This window comes from Delphinapterus leucas, chromosome 4 (genome assembly GCF_059928025.1).
Source record: "Delphinapterus leucas isolate spDelLeu-1000000601 "Yukka" chromosome 4, BTC_Dleu_Yukka2, whole genome shotgun sequence".
In the NCBI taxonomy this organism is placed as follows: domain Eukaryota; kingdom Metazoa; phylum Chordata; class Mammalia; order Artiodactyla; family Monodontidae; genus Delphinapterus; species Delphinapterus leucas.
In genome coordinates, this window is record NC_143132.1 from 2,583,903 (window position 1) to 2,598,436 (window position 14,534).

Below are 14,534 nucleotides of genomic sequence, written 5' to 3' on the forward strand. Positions count from 1 at the left end.
AGATCTTTAAAATCCAACTAGAAACCGCTCTCTAGGGAGCCTTTCCAGACGTCCCACCCCCAAGACTGATCATTCCTTCTTTAGGGTCTCATGGTGGATATTACAAACAGACTTATATTCGTACTTTCTTAATCTATTGCTTGTTAATAGCCTGGAACTATTTTATTGAAAAAAATCCCAGAGTAGTTGAGAGAATAGAGACTAGAGGATGTATTTCTTTTGTCTCCCACAAAGTACACTGCTGGGGCTTGGCATCCCCTCTGCAGACTCTGCCGCTGAGCTGGGGGCGTTTCCTGCCCCTCTGGCGGCTGGCGCCGCGGGCAGGGTGCACTGAAGCTTGGAGCACCCGGGAAGCTCGTAGTTTACAGGTGTTCCTCGAGCGCCGAGCCTGCCCTAGGACCTGGACGTTCAGAAGTGAACAAGACGGAGCTCTTCCCTTGTGGAACTTACATTCAGGTGAAAGACTTGACAACCGGCAGAATGGCGGAGATCGTGTAATACAGAGAAGGATGGGGTGGTGTGAGGGCCTCGAGGCACAAGGTGGGGCTGCTCTGTGGGCGTGTGAGTGCAGACCTGAGTGAAGTGGGGAACAAGCCATCAGAGTTCTGTGAACAGAGCGGCCCGGGCCGCGGAGGGGCAGTGGGAAGGCCCTGCGGTGGCCGTGGCCGTGAGAATATAGGGGTGAAGCGGCGGTGTGGTGGAGAGGTGCAGGGGAGTGTCAGGAAGGAGGTCAGGGAGCCCGTCGGGCCGGGTCCCCTGGGGCCTGGAGTGGGCTGTGAAGGTAGAGCAGGGCAGCCCTGGTCTGAGGGGTGGTCACGGGGCTCCATCTGGCTGCCGTGGCCGGGGCCGGGGGGCTGGGGGGCCGGTTCAGGGTGTGGGTGGGAGGTGTGGCGGCTGCGGGTAGCAGCAGCGGCGACGGTGATTGACGTGCGTGGATTCAGGGTCCATTTGGGGGGGAGGGGGATATGAGGGAGGGCAGGCTGGGGTGATGCTTGAGTTTGGGGCTGAGTAGCTCGGTCCCTGGTGGTGCTATTAGGAGGACTTGGGGAGGAACCAGTAGTTTGGTGCGTGTGAAATTCGAGATGCCTGTTTGACCTTCAAAGGGGGGTGCGAAGTGCACGGTTGGGTTTCTGAGTCGAGTTCATGCAGAGGCTGGGGCTGGAGACCACTCTGTGAGCCGTCATGGTGTAGGAAGCACATGTGGCCCTAGCCGTGGACCGCGTCATCCCGGGAGTGAGAGGGCTCTGAGGACGGGCCTGGGCCGCTCCAGCGTCTTCAGTGCAGGAGGAAGAGGAGGGGGAAGGAAAGGAGACGCTGAGGGAGCACGACGGAAGCGGGTCGAGGGGGGAGAACCCGGAGGACGTGGTGTCCTCGAGGTCCCTGAAGACCGTGAACCCGGAGCGACTGTGTCACATGCCCCTGAGCAGCCGAGCTGCAGTCGGGGTAGCCTGCAGGCCAGGAGGGGAGAGGGCCCGGCTGGGGGGCGCTCGGGGGGAGCCTGAGGCTGGGTCGTCAGCAGCTCCTCAGCAGGGCTCACGATGAGCAGCCAGGTCAGTGCGGCCTGACTCAGTACACCCCGGGTGTCAGAGTCCTTATGCGGACGTGGCGTCGGCGTCTAAGGCGGTGACACCGATGTTTGGGAATGGCTCACAGATTGGCTCTGAAGGCAATTCCAGGAGGCATTCCAGAAACCTGCTGAACAGTGATGGTATTTCTGGAACGAAGCTGAAGCCCTCCCGGCTGACTGCTTCGGTGGAGAGCAGGCTCTGGGTTGTGAGAGTTCTGGAACTTGGTAGAATGGTTCCTCTCCTTGCTCTGAAGTGCCCTGGAGATGCCCCGTCTGGGAGGGAGAGCCAGCTCTTGGAGCCAGGGAGTGGGCAGCTGCTGACCCCCAGCCTCTCCTGCCATGTTGAACTGTATTGACGGAGGGACCGGTTTCCTTCTGTTTGGTTTTGTTGCATTCAGTAGCTTAGATTTTCGTGGAGAGGAATTAAAAATCAAATTATATTTTAATTGTTCTTGTAATTTAACAGGATTCTATGGTCAAACCTTTTGTAGTCACCTTGAAATTCATGTCTTATCAAGCTCTCTTTTTATAGTTGACTCCAAACAAGCCACAGCACGCTCGCCCTCCCTTTTTCCCTGCTCGCTCATCCAGATGACTGCTCATTTCCCCAGGCTCCCCAGGCGTGTAGGCTTGTCTTTCACCCGCTGTCTGAGGGAAGACAGGGCAAGGTGCTGGGCTCTCAGAGCTCATGCGCGGGTGGAGCCAGGCGGCAGGAGGGTGCTGCAGCTGGAGGGTGCTGAGATGCCCGCCAGGAGGAGAAGTGTTTGCTCGCTGGTTTATGTTAGAGTGCTAAAGGGACTCAAATGCTGTTTCAGGATGAGGCTTCTGTGGCGATATTAAATGTCATGAATCTGATCTGTCTTAACCGTTAAGGCTCAATAACTATCTCCTGGTTAGGGAATCAGAGAATAAGTTTTGGTTGATTTGTGAAGTTGGATTTTGTTTAATTTTGATGGGATTTATTCCTTGATCCAGTGAAGGATCAAGCATTTAGGTGAGGGCTGGTGGTGCTGTGAGCACCGAGAGATGTCACCAGCTGACGCTGGGGGGGTGGGGCAGTGCAGGGACGGCCAGAAAGATTCATAGAGGACGTGAAACAGTAAAAGAGTTTCTAAAATGCTCACTTGTCACTTGGAACAAATAGTGTACACGGCACGAATTGAGTTACTCCTGCTTAGATTTTAGTTGGTGACACTGGTGGCCTTAGAGATGTTTGTACCTAATGGTTTAATATTTGTACCTAATGGTTTAACATTCAAGGCACCTATTTCTTTAACTTAAGGAAAAAAGGCCTACAAGCAACAAAGGAAAACCAAGTAAGTATTTCATTCCTTGGCTGGCTAAGCTGCTGCGTGGCGTGTAGCTTATTTTGAAGGCATGTTTGGCATTATTTCTTCTCAGAATCCCACGGTCAGACTTGGGTCTAACAGACAGTCAGTCTGGGCCATGCTCCCAGGAGCAGAGGCCCCTCTGCAGGGTATGAACCACGGCTCTCCTGCCTGACTGGGAAACTGGATGCACTTTGCATACAATGGGACTCGTTGTGGTGCAGGTGCATCTCTGCGGACCAGCAGGCTTTGCACAGCACACGTGCCGGGTGTCAGGCGCAGTGTCAGCCGGTCTGCAGAGACTCCCAGTGAGCATCCGGGGTGCGCATAGCCCTGGCTCTGGTTCTCTGAGGGTTACTGCCTTGTCTCCCACGTTCAAGAACTTGAAATTTGCAGGGAACGTGTATTAGGGTTCTCCAGAGCAATGGAACCAGTAGGATAGATAGATCAATAGATATGAGGAGATTTATATGGGGGCCGAGAAGTCCCATGATCTGCTGTCCGCAAGCCAGAGAACGAGGAAAGCCAGTGCTGTAGTTCAGTCCCAAGTGCAAAGGCCCAAGAACCAGCAGCGCCGTGTCCAAGGGCAGGAGAAGATGGACGTCCCACTCAAGCAGACAGAGCGAATTCACCCTTCCTCTGCCTTTTTGTTCTATTCAGGCCTTCAGTGAATTGTCGATGCCACCCACACTGGGGAGAGTGACCTTCTTTACTTGGTCTGTGGATTCAAACGCTGATTTCTTCCAAGGAAACCCTTACAGACACACTCAGAAATAATGTTTTGCCAGCTCTGGGCATCTCCTAGCCTAGTCGATTTGACACATAGAATTGACCGTCACAGAAGGCAAGACTTAAAAGAACTAATTTGAGATGGTCCAGAGTACTCAACGAGATGCTTGATGATAACTGACACTTCTGAGTGCTTGCTCCGTGCCAGGCCTTATCCTGAGCCTGTTACATGCATTTCACTATACCATCCCCTCACCGGCCCTGTGAGGTCACTACTAATGCCACCCAGGGAGCAAGTGGTCAGGCTGGGACCTGAGCCAGGCAGTGGCACTCCAGCAGAGCAGGGGTCCAGGGAGGAGAGACATCTGTGTGGGCCCGAGTGGGTAGGCGGGGTGGACCGCAGGAGTTGGGGGGCCTGGGAAGAGCGTCTCTGGATTGACTTTGGCAAGTTGTTATTTTTCTTTCTCTCCCCCTCCTTGCCTTCTCCCCTTTCTTCCTCTTTCCCTTCCTTCCTTTATCAAAATAAGTTTAACAAGTGTAACATATTTAGAGAAGAGTACACAAGACATACAGGCCAAGCTGAGAGAACTGTTGCAAGGAGCACTTATTAAAACCACCAGGCTGAGGAGTGGGAAGTCACCAGCACGCGGGGATCCCTTTGCCCCTCCTGACCCCTGCTGCTCCCTCCTGCACTGAACCTGACGTCAGGGGAGTCTCATGTTTTGTGTCGACGTCCTCATTTACGTTTTGTTTGTAGGTTCCTGGTGCTGTTGCCTGTTCATTGCCGTATCACCACCAGGTGCCTGTAGCACCCCCGCCCCCAGTTGTGACAACCAAACATGTTCCCTGCAGGGCTAAGTGCCCCACCCTGGTTGAGAACCACTGCTGTATAATATTTCATTATATGAGTTTATCCATTTACCATTTGGATTGGACACTTGACTTGTTTCAGGTTTGCGGGTTTTACAAATAATGCTGCACCAGAAATTCTTGTGCCTGTCTATGGTAAACGTGCGTATTTTCCTGTTGGGTGTCTGTTTAAAAAAATTGAAGTTTCAGGACTTCCTTGGTGGTCCAGTGGTAAAGAATCCACCTTCCAATGCAGGGGACACGGGTTTGATCCCTGGTTGGGGAACTAAGATTCCACGTGCCACGGGACCCCTAAGCCCGCGTGCCACAACTACTGAGCTCGCACGCCTCAACGAGAGAGCCTGCGTACCACAAACTACAGAGCCCACATGCTCCGGAGTCTGCATGCTACAGCTACAGAGCCCATGTGCCCTGGGCCCATGCACCACAACTAGAGAGAGAAAACCCACACGCCACAGCTAGAGAGAAGCCCGAGTGCCGCAAAGAAGAGGCCGTGTGCCATACAGAGAGGTCCCGCAGGCCACAGCTAAGACCCGACGCAGCCAAAACAATAAGGAAAATAGATAAATAAAATAAATACATATATTTTTAAAAAATAATGGAAGTTTTGATCTATGGAAGTGTGTCTTCAACTCTATAGCTTGTGCAGGACTGTTTTCCAAGATGGTTGTACCCAGTGTAAATTTGACCGACAGCATGTTAGCCTTCTGCCTCCTTTCCATTCTCACCACCCCTGCTACTGTCAGCCTTCTTCACCTTAGCCAGTCTGACGGGGGTTATTTTATTGTGGGTTTTTTTTTCTTTGTAAATTTATTTATTTTAGGCTGTGTTGGGTCTTCGTTGCCGTTCACAGGCTTTCTCTAGTTGTGGTGAGCAGGGGCTACTCTTCGTTGCGGTGCGTGGGCTTCTCGTTGCAGTGGCTTCTCTTGTTGCGGAGCACGGGCTCTAGGCGCACAGGCTTCAGTAATTGTGGCACGTGGGCTCAATAGTTGTGGCTCGCGGGCTCTAGAGCGCAGGCTCAGTAGTTGTGGCTCACGGGCTTAGTTGCTCCGCAGCATGTGGGATCTTCCCAGACCAGGTCTCAAACCTGTGTTCCCTGCATTAGCAGGCGGATTCTTAACCACTGCGCCACCAGGGAAGCCCTATTTTATTTTATTTTTTTAATTAAAAAATTTTATTCCAGTTTTATTAAGATGTAGTTGACATACAGCGCTGTATGAGTTTAAGGTATACAGCATAATGATTTGACTTACATCCATCATGAAATGATTACAGTAAGTGTAGTGAACATCCATCATCTCATACAGATACAAAATTAAAGAAAATTTTTTTTCCTTACGATGAGAGCTCTTAAGAATTTCCCTCTTAACTTCCATATATAGCATACAGCAGTATAAATTATACTTATCATGTTGTACATTATATCCCTAGTACTTATTTATCCTATAACTGGACATTTGTTCTTTTGGCCACCTTCATCCAATTCCCCCTTCCTGTACTCCCTGCCTCTGGTAACCACAAATGTGATCTTCTTCTATGAGTTTGTTTGTTTTTGAAGTATAATTGAGGAGACAAAATTTCTAAGATATCTTATATCTGAAATGTCTTTATTTTACCTCACCTATAATAGTCAGAGTTTGGCTAGGTATAGAATTCCAGGTTAGAATTACTTTTTATTTCTGAATTTTGAAAGCAACATTCCATTATCTTCTAATGTCCAGTGTTGAGAAGTTTTGATTCCTGATTCTTTGTATATGGTGTGTTTTCCCTCTAGAAGCTTGTAGAATTTTCTCTTTGTTTCATTTTCTGCACTTAAATTTTATGTTGATATGCCTGGTGTATTAGATGTAACTTTTATCAATTTTGCTGGAAACTGAAAGGGACCTTTCAGTTTAGAAACATATCTTTTGATTCTAGGAATCTTTAAACAATTATTTTGAATTACTGAGTCATTATAGAGTGATCTTCTCCTATCTGTTGACACAGTTTTCTCTTTTTGGAATATCTAATATTTGGTGTTGGGCCTCTCTTCTTTTTCTCCTATTGTTCATCTCTTTGCTTATTTTTTTTTAATCTTTTATTGAAAATTCTATTGATGAAGATAAACAAACTTGAATAAATGGAAAGATAAATCCTTTTTTGGCTGAGAAGATTCTATATTGTTAAGCTGACACTTTTCCCCAGTATGTCAAATAAAAATACTGATTGGGGAAGTCCTAGCCAGCCACAGCAATCAGATAGGAAAAAGAAATAAAAGGAATCCAAATTGGAAAGGAAGAAGTAAAACTGTCACTGTTTGCTCTGTACATGATGCATGTACACAGAAAAGACACCACCAAAAAACTACTAGAACTCATCAATGAATTTGGTAATGTTGCAGGATACGAAATTAATATACAGAAATCTATTACGTTTCTATACAAGGAACTATAGGAAAGAGAAATTAAGGGAACAATCTCATTTACAATCACAGCAAAAAGAATAAAATACTTAGGAATAAAATGAAGGAGGTAAAAGACCAGTACACTGAAAACTGTAAGACACTAATGAAAGAAATTGATGACGACACAAACAGTTGGGAATGATATACCATGTTAATGGATTGGAAGAATTAATATCGTTAAAATTTCCATACTACCCAAGGCAAGCTACAGATTCAGTGCAATCCCCATCAAAATTGCTGATGGCGTTTGTCACAGAACTAGAACAAATAACTTTAAAATTTGTATGGAAACAGAAAGACCCTGAATAGCCAAAACAATCTTGAGAAAGAAGAATGGAGCTGGAGGAATCATACTCCCTGACTTCAGACTATATTACGAATCTACTGTAATCAAAACAGTATGGTACTGGCACAAAAAGAGACACATCAATGGAACAGAATAGAGAACCCAGAAGTAAAGCCACACACTTATGGTCAATTTGTCTATGACAAAGGAAGCAAGAATATACAATGGCGAAAAGACAATCTCTTGAATAAGTAGTGCTGGGAAAACTGGACAGCTACATGTAAAAGAATGAAATTAGAATATTTTCTTATACCATATACAAAAATAAACTCAAAATGGGTTAAAAACCTAAATGTAAGCCTGGAAACCATAAAACCCCTTGAAGAAAACATAGGCAGAACTCTCTTTGACATAAATAATAGTAATATTTTTTTGGATCTGTCTCCTAAGGCAAAGGAAACAAAAGCACAAAAACCCCGAATGGTACCTAATTAAACTTAAAAGCTTTTGCTCAGCAAAGGAAACTGTTGACAAAATGAAAAGACAACCTATTGAATGGGAGAAAATATTTGCAAATGATATGACTAATAAGGGATTAAATCCAACATATATAAACAGCTCATACAACTCAATATCAGAACACAAAGAACCCAATTAAAAAATGGGCAGAAGACTTGAATAGACATTTTTCCAAAGAAGACATACAGGTGGCCAATAGGCCCATGCAGAGATGCTCAGCATCGCTAATCATCAGAGAAGTGCAGACCAAACCACAGTGAGCTGTCACCTCTCACCTGTCAGAACAGCTGTCATCAAAAAGACCACCAATAACAGATGTGGGTGGGGATGTGGAGAAAGGCGAATTCTTGTATGCTTGCTGGGAATATAAACTGGTGCAGCCACTGTGGAAAACAGTATGGAGGTGCCTCAAAGCTAAAGATATTGGGTTGGCCAGAAAGTTCGTTCAAACAAGTGAGGGAACTTTTGGGCCAACCTAATAGAACCAGCCCATGATCCAGCCATTCCACTCCTGAGTATATACCTGAAGAGAACAAAAATACTAATTCAAAAAGATATATGTATCCCAATGTTCATATCATCATTATTTACAGTAGCCAAGATATGGAAGCAACGTAAGTGTCCATCAACAGATGAATGGATAACGAAGATGTGGCATATATATATATATATATATATATATATGTATATGTATATACATGTACACACACACACACACACAATGGAATGAAATTTTGCCATTTGCAAAAACATGGATGGACCTGGAGGGCATTATGCTTAGTGAAGTAAGTCAGCCAGAGAAAGACAGATAACTGTTTTATCACTTATATGTGGAGTCTAAAAAATACAACGAATGAATGAATATAGCAAAACAGAAACAGACTCACAGATACATAGAAAAGAATAGTGGTTGCTAGTGGGGAGAGGGGCAGGTTAGGGGCAAGATAGGCGTAGGGATTAAAAGGTACAAACTACTATGTATAAAATAAATAAGCTACAAGGATATATTTTACATCACAGGGAATATAGCCAATATTTTATAATAACTTTAAATGAAGCATAATCTATAAAAATTTGAATCACTATGTTGTACACCTGAAACTAATATTGTAAATCAACTATACCTCAATTAAAAAAATTCTTTAAATTTTTTAAAACAATGACAAACACTGGAAAAAATGCCAATAGGAATTTTTTTCTCTAAAAGAGATTTAGTTATTTATTTTTTATGGGTTTATAACATTATATGTTTCATGTGTATAAATTTATATTTTGACTTCTGCATACATTACAGCATGCCCACCACCGAAAGTTTAGTTTCCATCTGTCACCATACAGTTGACCCTCTTTACCCATTTTTCTCTTCCCCACCCACTTCCCCTCTGGTAACCACTACTCTGTCCTCTGTACCTATGTGTTTGTTTTTGTTTGGCTTGGTTTGTTCATTTAAAAAATTGCACATATGAGAGAAATTGTACAGTATTTGTCTTTGTCTGACTTATTTCACTTAGCATAATACCCTAAAGGTCCATCTATATTGTCTCAAATGGCAAGATTTCATCTTTTTTTATGGTTGGGTAGTGTTCCATTGTGTGTGTGTGTGTGTGTATTTATATATACACACATATATATTATATATATATACACACACACACACACACACACACACACACACACACACCCCACATCTTATTTATCCATTCATCCATCAATGGACACTTAGGTTTCCATATCTTGGCTAATGTAAATAATTCTGTGATGAACATAGGAGATCAGGTATCTTTTCAAATTAGTGTTTTCCTATTCTTTGGATAAATACCCAGGAGTGGACTAGCTGGGTCATTTGGTAGTTCTATCCTTAATGTTTTCAGGAACCTCCATACTGTTTTCCAGAGTGGCTGCACCAGTTTATATTCCCACCAACAGTACATGAGAGTTACTTTTCTCCACATCCTCACCAACACTTACTTCTTGCCTTTTTGATAATAACCATTCTAACAGGCACGAGGTGCTATCTCATTTTGGTTTTGATTTGCGTTACCCTAATAATTAGTGATGTTGAACATCTTTTCATGTGCCTATTGGCCATCTGTATGTCTTCTTTGGAAAAATGTCTGTTCAGCTCCTCTGCCTATTTTTAAATCAGGTTTTTATGTGTGTGAGTATGTGTGTTATATTCAGTTGTATGAGTTCTTTATATATGTTGGATATTAACCACTTATCAGATATATGCTTTGCAAATATCTTCTCCATTTGGTTGGTTGCCTTTTCTTTTTGTTGATGGTTTCCTTTGCTATGCATAAGTTTTTAGTTTGATGTAGTCCCATTTGTTTATTTTAGCTTTTGTTCCTTTTGCCTGAGGAGACATATTCAGAAAGATATTGCTAAGGCCAATGTCAAAGAATGTACTGTGTTTTTTTTTTCTAGGAGTTTTGTGGTTTGAGGTCTTACATTCAAATCTTTAAGCCATTTTGAATTGATTGTTGTGTGTTGTGTGAGATAGTGGTCTAGTTTCATTCTTTTGCATATGGCTGTCCAATTTTCCTAACGCTACTTATTGAAGAGGCTATCCTTTCTCCATTTTATGTTTTTTGCTCCTTTGTTGTAACTTAATTTTCCATATTATGTGTGGGTTTATTTCTGGGCTCTCAATTCTGTTCCATTGATCTATCTATCCATTGATTTTCTGCCCAAACCATACTGTTGTGATTACTATAGCTTTGTAGCATAATTTGAAATCAGGGAATGTGATACCTCCAGCTTTTTTCTTTTTCTCAGGATTGCTTTAGCTTTTCAGGGTCTTTTGTGTTTCCATATAAGTTTTAGGATTGTTTGTTCTATTAATGTGAAAAATGTCATTGGAATTTTAATAGGAATTGCTTTAGGTAATATGGACATTTTAACAATGTATAACATTCCAATACATGAGCATGGGGTATCTTTCCACTTCTTTGTGTCTTCTTCAGTTTCTTTCAACAGTGTCTTATAGTTTTCAATGGACAGGTCTTTCATCTCCTTGGTTAAATTTATTTCTAGGTATTTTATTCTTTTTGTTGCAATTGCAGATGGGATTGTTTTCTTAATTTTTCTTTCTGATAGTTTGTTCTTAGTGTAAAGACACCCAACAGATCTTTTAATATTGATTTTATACCCTGGAACTTTACTATATTTGTTTATTATTTCTAACAGTTTTTTTTTTGTGTGTGTGTGTGGAATCTTTAGGGTTTTCTCTATGTAAAATCATTTTTCTGCAAACAGTGACAGTTTTATTTCTTCCTTTGCAAACTGGATGCCTTTTATTTTCTTTTACTTGCCTAATTGCTCTGGCTAGGACTTCCAATAGTATGTTGAATAAGAGTGGTGAGAGTGGGCATCCTTGTCTTTTTCCTGATCTTAGAGAGGGATAGCTTTCGGTTTTTCACCAATGAGTATGATGTTAGCTATGGGTTTGTCATAGGCCTTTGTTATGTTGAGTTATGCTCCTTCTCTACCCATTTTATTGAGAGTTATTATCATAAGTTAATGTTGAATCTTGTCAAGTGCTTTTTCTGCATCTACTGAAATGATCATATGATTTGTACCTTTCATTTTATTAACGTCATGTCACACATTGATTGATTTGCAGATGTTGCACCATTCTTGCATCCCTGGAATAAATCCCACTTGACTGTGGTGTATGATCCTTTTAATGTATTTTTTGTATTTAGTTTGTTAATATTTTATAGAGGATTTTTGCATCTGTGTTTATCAGAGAATATTGGCTTGCAGTTTTCTTTTTTGTGTTGTCCTTGCCTGGTTTTGGTATCAGGGTAATATAGGCTTCATAAAATCAGTTAGGAGGCATTCCCTCCTCCTCAGTTTTTTTGGAAGTGTTTGCATCCCTTTGTCTTTCGTACCGCTTTAGAGAGATTTCCTCTACTTTATTTTCCATACTGCCTATTGAAGTCTTCATCTCTACTATCGTGCACTTAATTTCCAGCTGCCTTTTTTTTTTTTTGAATTAAAAAACTAGCATCCCATTCTTGCTTAATGGATAATACAACGTTTTAAAAAATCTCCTTGAGGAGGAGATTAATAAAGTTAAAAAAAAGTTTTCTTCTCATTGCATAGTCTTTCTTTTGTCCTCCTTTTGTTTTTGTTGAAAATGATAATTATCTTCTTCTCAGGTGTCTGGTAATGCATCGTTCTGCGCTTGTGTTTAAGGGTGGGATTTATAATGCCGATTGGAAGCCCTGAGCATGTGAGTGGGGCTTGTGAACTTCACTGTAGTGTGAGCTGGCTCAGCCATTCACTGGGAACCCACAGGTCAGTATCTTTAGATGTTTCCTCTTGGGTTGCTCAGATTGCCCAGAGAAGACTCATCCAACTCTAGGAACGGAGAAGGGGAAGAAGGAGCATCTTAGAATTTGTGGGTATGTTTTAGCTTAATCCAATGTGTTTTCCAGACAGAACCTCCATCTTCAATTGTGCCTAATGTCCCCTGCTCCAGAGATTCTTTTTTTGAACGAATCTTAGTAGTTTATGTCTTCCAAGCAGTTTGTCCATTCCATCCAAGTTGCAAAATTTATGGGCACAACTTTCTTCATAATATTCCCTTATATTATTCCTTTAATATCTGTAGGTTCTATAGTGATTTCTCCTCTTTCATTCCCCAAATTTGTAATCTGTGTCTGTCCTTTCTTCCTTCCCCCTTTCCTTGTGTAGCCTGGCTAGAGTTGTATCAATTTTATAGATTTTTTTTAACAGGGTCACCTTTTGGGTTTACTGTTTTCTCCCCAGTTGTTTTTTATTTGTCCTCATTTGTATTGATTTCTGCTCTTTACTATTACCTTCCTTTGGCATGTTTTGGGTTTGATTTTTTCTTTTTTTTTAATAGATGAAAGCTAAGGTAACTAATTTGAGACCTTTGTTCTTTTCCAATATGAGCATTCAGTGCTATAATTTCCCCTGATAAGCGATGATTTAACTGCATCTATAAATTATGATACTGTGTTTTCATTTTCATTTCGTTCAAAGTATTTCCTAGTTTTCCTTATGACTTCCTTCTTGATCCATACATTATTTAGAAGTATGTTGTTTTATTTCCAAATATTTGGAGATTTTTTCACATATTTTTCTGTTATTTATTTTGTATTTCTGTTATTTTCTGTTATTATATATTACTGTTATTTCTAACTTAATTCCTTGTGATCACAGGACGTACTTTGAATCCTTTTGAATGTATGTTTGGTCAAGCTGGTTGATAGTGTTGTTCAGGGATTTTGTATCTTCACTGATTTTCTTTCTTTTTTAAAATCAGTAATGGAAATAAAAGTATTAAAGTTTCCAACCTCTGATTGTGAATTTATTTGCACTTGGATTTCTAGCATATTGTGCTTTGTTTCTCTTGAAACTCTGTTGTTAGGTACATACCTAATTAAGACTGTCATGTCTTTTTGATGCATTAACTTCTTTATAATTATACAATTATAATTATAATTATACAATTATAATCCCTCCTTATCCATGGTAATATTTTTTGTTCTGAAGTCCACCTTGTCTGATAATAATATAGGCTCTGCAGACTTCTTTTAATTAGTGTTTGCATGGCATGATTTTATTCTTTTATTTTTAACCTGTGTCTTTATATTTATCTTGGGTGTCTTGTAGACAATGTATAATTGGGTCTTGATGTTTTGTGCATTCTCTGTCTTTTAATCAGTGTGTTTATACAGTTTTCATCTAATGTATATAGAAATACAGAAATATTTCTAGTTGTTTCTTTTTTCCTCTTTTTTATCCGCTGTTGGATTATTTAATATTCTTTTTTATCTGCACTGTTGGCTTATCATTTACATTTTAAAAACTCTTTTTAGTATTTTCCCTAGGGTTTACAATACAATATTTAATTAACTGTGATTAATTAATTATATTAATTAATCACAGTTAGTTGAAGATTTTCAATTGAAACATTAAAAATCTTTAAATAATATTGTACTGCTTCAGGTATACTGCAAGAACCCTAAAAAAGTGCTTTCCCATCTATTAATCATATTTATTTCAGATTCCTTTTCTAATTGTTTCTAAATCTGGGTTATCTCTGAGTCTGGCTCTGCTGATTACTTTATTACTGCAGTGGGGTTTTGTTTCCCTTGCTTTGTCATTGTAATTTCTGATTGAGTGTTGGGCATTGTGTGGAGGGCAGTAGAGCAGAGGTCAGCAAACTTTTTCTGTAATGAGCTAGCTATTAAATACTTTGAGCTTTGAGCGTCATGTGTGGTTTCTGTTGCATATTATTCTTCTGTTTTGTTTTCTTTTAAGGTAACTCTTTAAAATGTAAGAACCAACCTTAGCTCACAGCCTGTGCAGAAACAGGTCCTGGGCTGGATTTGGCCCTTGGGCCACAGTGCACCAACCTCTGCAGGAGAGAATGAAGTACACAGAGGGTGTTTACACCTCCTGTTCTGCGGGGCTGTCGGTGTGGGCGTTGGGCTGGTGTGGGTTTTGTCACTGTGGTGACCTCTGTGCCGCTGGTTTCCAGTCTTCTCCTTCCTTGTGCTGCGGGTGAGGACTGAGTTGCCAGTCCTTTGTCAGTCTCCACCCCCAGCTGCGGGCCTTCCCTTTGGGTCTGTGCCTCAGGAGGGGTCTCCTTCCATCCTCTTGCCCCTCCCGCTGCTGCCGTAGACTGCTTTCGCTGGGCCGCTGGAGGACGCAGGGGAGTTCTCTGTTGTTTTGGTTCGGCTCCCATCCACCTGCCTCTGAGTGGTGCCTTCCCCATGATCCTGTCCTCCTCCCTGTGGCAGCCGCTCTGCC

The 14,534-nt window shown here is 42.0% G+C and overlaps 1 protein-coding gene across 3 annotated transcripts in view; it reads left to right on the forward strand.

Moving 5' to 3' along the window:
- HSF2BP (heat shock transcription factor 2 binding protein) overlaps positions 1–14,534 on the forward strand; it is an 83,626-nt gene that overhangs the window by 66,180 nt on the left and 2,912 nt on the right. The gene's annotated exons all lie outside the window — the stretch shown is intronic.